We start from the raw sequence: 5,452 nt of genomic DNA, 5'->3' as shown, positions 1-5,452 counted from the left end.
GGAAAGCCCGTGGCCACATTAGGGGGGGGGGGGCAAAAATTCAAGTCAATCCGAAAAAGTCAGATTTTGACGGTTTTTGGGCAATAACTCAAAAACTACACGTTTGGTCATGGGGTGTTTTAGGCTGGCTAGGTGCGGCTCCTCGAGACGCATCGTTAGACACCTAGCTCGGCTTTCTAGCACCTTCCTAACTCGAGATAAGTTCAGAATGACCGAAGAATTTTCGGTCATTTTTCCATATCTCGGCTTCCTTTTGTCCCACAATCACGGGGGTTTCACCAGGGGCTCCGGAGGGTGCCTAAATGGGGGGGCGGACGTTGGTTTGGAGTCGATCCCACCCTTCGTTCAAAAGTTATTCGCGGAATGACCGCAAAATGGTGGTTTTCATCCCTATACCTTACCCTAACCCTAACCCTAACCCTTACCCTAACCCTAACCCTTACCCTTACCCTTACCCTAACCCTAACCCTAACCCTAACCCTAACCCTTACCCTAACCCTTACCCTAACCCTAACCCTTACCCTAACCCTAACCCTAACCCTAACCCGAACCCCAACCCTAACCCTAACCCTAACCCTAACCCTTACCCTAACCCTTACCCTAGCCCGGGAACGTTTGGGAGACTCGAAAACTAGTCCATTGGAAAGCCCGTGGCCACATTAGGGGGGGGGGGGCAAAAATTCAAGTCAATCCGAAAAAGTCAGATTTTGACGGTTTTTGGGCAATAACTCAAAAACTACACGTTTGGTCATGGGGTGTTTTAGGCTGGCTAGGTGCGGCTCCTCGAGACGCATCGTTAGACACCTAGCTCGGCTTTCTAGCACCTTCCTAACTCGAGATAAGTTCAGAATGACCGAAGAATTTTCGGTCATTTTTCCATATCTCGGCTTCCTTTTGTCCCACAATCACGGGGGTTTCACCAGGGGCTCCGGAGGGTGCCTAAATGGGGGGGCGGACGTTGGTTTGGAGTCGATCCCACCCTTCGTTCAAAAGTTATTCGCGGAATGACCGCAAAATGGTGGTTTTCATCCCTATACCTGGGGATCGAACCCTGGTCTCCCGGCTGGCAGACCTGGACTGGATCACCATCACCACATACCGGATCAGTAGGCCTGTGCACAGAAAATGGACCCTCCATAACCTCTAACCCCAACCCGAACCCCAACCCTAACCCTAACCCTAACCCTAACCCTTACCCTAACCCTTACCCTAGCCCGGGAACGTTTGGGAGACTCGAAAACTAGTCCATTGGAAAGCCCGTGGCCACATTAGGGGGGGGGGGGCAAAAATTCAAGTCAATCCGAAAAAGTCAGATTTTGACGGTTTTTGGGCAATAACTCAAAAACTACACGTTTGGTCATGGGGTGTTTTAGGCTGGCTAGGTGCGGCTCCTCGAGACGCATCGTTAGACACCTAGCTCGGCTTTCTAGCACCTTCCTAACTCGAGATAAGTTCAGAATGACCGAAGAATTTTCGGTCATTTTTCCATATCTCGGCTTCCTTTTGTCCCACAATCACGGGGGTTTCACCAGGGGCTCCGGAGGGTGCCTAAATGGGGGGGCGGACGTTGGTTTGGAGTCGATCCCACCCTTCGTTCAAAAGTTATTCGCGGAATGACCGCAAAATGGTGGTTTTCATCCCTATACCTGGGGATCGAACCCTGGTCTCCCGGCTGGCAGACCTGGACTGGATCACCATCACCACATACCGGATCAGTAGGCCTGTGCACAGAAAATGGACCCTCCATAACCTCTAACCCCAACCCGAACCCCAACCCTAACCCTAACCCTAACCCTAACCCTTACCCTAACCCTTACCCTAGCCCGGGAACGTTTGGGAGACTCGAAAACTAGTCCATTGGAAAGCCCGTGGCCACATTAGGGGGGGGGGGGCAAAAATTCAAGTCAATCCGAAAAAGTCAGATTTTGACGGTTTTTGGGCAATAACTCAAAAACTACACGTTTGGTCATGGGGTGTTTTAGGCTGGCTAGGTGCGGCTCCTCGAGACGCATCGTTAGACACCTAGCTCGGCTTTCTAGCACCTTCCTAACTCGAGATAAGTTCAGAATGACCGAAGAATTTTCGGTCATTTTTCCATATCTCGGCTTCCTTTTGTCCCACAATCACGGGGGTTTCACCAGGGGCTCCGGAGGGTGCCTAAATGGGGGGGCGGACGTTGGTTTGGAGTCGATCCCACCCTTCGTTCAAAAGTTATTCGCGGAATGACCGCAAAATGGTGGTTTTCATCCCTATACCTGGGGATCGAACCCTGGTCTCCCGGCTGGCAGACCTGGACTGGATCACCATCACCACATACCGGATCAGTAGGCCTGTGCACAGAAAATGGACCCTCCATAACCTCTAACCCCAACCCGAACCCCAACCCTAACCCTAACCCTAACCCTAACCCTTACCCTAACCCTTACCCTAGCCCGGGAACGTTTGGGAGACTCGAAAACTAGTCCATTGGAAAGCCCGTGGCCACATTAGGGGGGGGGGGGCAAAAATTCAAGTCAATCCGAAAAAGTCAGATTTTGACGGTTTTTGGGCAATAACTCAAAAACTACACGTTTGGTCATGGGGTGTTTTAGGCTGGCTAGGTGCGGCTCCTCGAGACGCATCGTTAGACACCTAGCTCGGCTTTCTAGCACCTTCCTAACTCGAGATAAGTTCAGAATGACCGAAGAATTTTCGGTCATTTTTCCATATCTCGGCTTCCTTTTGTCCCACAATCACGGGGGTTTCACCAGGGGCTCCGGAGGGTGCCTAAATGGGGGGGCGGACGTTGGTTTGGAGTCGATCCCACCCTTCGTTCAAAAGTTATTCGCGGAATGACCGCAAAATGGTGGTTTTCATCCCTATACCTGGGGATCGAACCCTGGTCTCCCGGCTGGCAGACCTGGACTGGATCACCATCACCACATACCGGATCAGTAGGCCTGTGCACAGAAAATGGACCCTCCATAACCTCTAACCCCAACCCGAACCCCAACCCTAACCCTAACCCTAACCCTAACCCTTACCCTAACCCTTACCCTAGCCCGGGAACGTTTGGGAGACTCGAAAACTAGTCCATTGGAAAGCCCGTGGCCACATTAGGGGGGGGGGGGCAAAAATTCAAGTCAATCCGAAAAAGTCAGATTTTGACGGTTTTTGGGCAATAACTCAAAAACTACACGTTTGGTCATGGGGTGTTTTAGGCTGGCTAGGTGCGGCTCCTCGAGACGCATCGTTAGACACCTAGCTCGGCTTTCTAGCACCTTCCTAACTCGAGATAAGTTCAGAATGACCGAAGAATTTTCGGTCATTTTTCCATATCTCGGCTTCCTTTTGTCCCACAATCACGGGGGTTTCACCAGGGGCTCCGGAGGGTGCCTAAATGGGGGGGCGGACGTTGGTTTGGAGTCGATCCCACCCTTCGTTCAAAAGTTATTCGCGGAATGACCGCAAAATGGTGGTTTTCATCCCTATACCTGGGGATCGAACCCTGGTCTCCCGGCTGGCAGACCTGGACTGGATCACCATCACCACATACCGGATCAGTAGGCCTGTGCACAGAAAATGGACCCTCCATAACCTCTAACCCCAACCCGAACCCCAACCCTAACCCTAACCCTAACCCTAACCCTTACCCTAACCCTTACCCTAGCCCGGGAACGTTTGGGAGACTCGAAAACTAGTCCATTGGAAAGCCCGTGGCCACATTAGGGGGGGGGGGGCAAAAATTCAAGTCAATCCGAAAAAGTCAGATTTTGACGGTTTTTGGGCAATAACTCAAAAACTACACGTTTGGTCATGGGGTGTTTTAGGCTGGCTAGGTGCGGCTCCTCGAGACGCATCGTTAGACACCTAGCTCGGCTTTCTAGCACCTTCCTAACTCGAGATAAGTTCAGAATGACCGAAGAATTTTCGGTCATTTTTCCATATCTCGGCTTCCTTTTGTCCCACAATCACGGGGGTTTCACCAGGGGCTCCGGAGGGTGCCTAAATGGGGGGGCGGACGTTGGTTTGGAGTCGATCCCACCCTTCGTTCAAAAGTTATTCGCGGAATGACCGCAAAATGGTGGTTTTCATCCCTATACCTGGGGATCGAACCCTGGTCTCCCGGCTGGCAGACCTGGACTGGATCACCATCACCACATACCGGATCAGTAGGCCTGTGCACAGAAAATGGACCCTCCATAACCTCTAACCCCAACCCGAACCCCAACCCTAACCCTAACCCTAACCCTAACCCTTACCCTAACCCTTACCCTAGCCCGGGAACGTTTGGGAGACTCGAAAACTAGTCCATTGGAAAGCCCGTGGCCACATTAGGGGGGGGGGGGCAAAAATTCAAGTCAATCCGAAAAAGTCAGATTTTGACGGTTTTTGGGCAATAACTCAAAAACTACACGTTTGGTCATGGGGTGTTTTAGGCTGGCTAGGTGCGGCTCCTCGAGACGCATCGTTAGACACCTAGCTCGGCTTTCTAGCACCTTCCTAACTCGAGATAAGTTCAGAATGACCGAAGAATTTTCGGTCATTTTTCCATATCTCGGCTTCCTTTTGTCCCACAATCACGGGGGTTTCACCAGGGGCTCCGGAGGGTGCCTAAATGGGGGGGCGGACGTTGGTTTGGAGTCGATCCCACCCTTCGTTCAAAAGTTATTCGCGGAATGACCGCAAAATGGTGGTTTTCATCCCTATACCTGGGGATCGAACCCTGGTCTCCCGGCTGGCAGACCTGGACTGGATCACCATCACCACATACCGGATCAGTAGGCCTGTGCACAGAAAATGGACCCTCCATAACCTCTAACCCCAACCCGAACCCCAACCCTAACCCTAACCCTAACCCTAACCCTTACCCTAACCCTTACCCTAGCCCGGGAACGTTTGGGAGACTCGAAAACTAGTCCATTGGAAAGCCCGTGGCCACATTAGGGGGGGGGGGGCAAAAATTCAAGTCAATCCGAAAAAGTCAGATTTTGACGGTTTTTGGGCAATAACTCAAAAACTACACGTTTGGTCATGGGGTGTTTTAGGCTGGCTAGGTGCGGCTCCTCGAGACGCATCGTTAGACACCTAGCTCGGCTTTCTAGCACCTTCCTAACTCGAGATAAGTTCAGAATGACCGAAGAATTTTCGGTCATTTTTCCATATCTCGGCTTCCTTTTGTCCCACAATCACGGGGGTTTCACCAGGGGCTCCGGAGGGTGCCTAAATGGGGGGGCGGACGTTGGTTTGGAGTCGATCCCACCCTTCGTTCAAAAGTTATTCGCGGAATGACCGCAAAATGGTGGTTTTCATCCCTATACCTTACCCTAACCCTAACCCTAACCCTTACCCTAACCCTTACCCTTACCCTAACCCTTACCCTAACCCTAACCCTTACCCTAACCCTAACCCTAACCCTAACCCTAACCCTAACCCTTACCCTAACCCTTACCCTACCCTTACCCTAACCCTA

The sequence above is a fragment of the Solea solea genome, unplaced genomic scaffold (assembly GCF_958295425.1).
Source record: "Solea solea unplaced genomic scaffold, fSolSol10.1 scaffold_81, whole genome shotgun sequence".
NCBI classification, from domain to species: Eukaryota; Metazoa; Chordata; class Actinopteri; order Pleuronectiformes; family Soleidae; genus Solea; species Solea solea.
Note: the sequence above shows the minus strand (reverse complement) of the source record.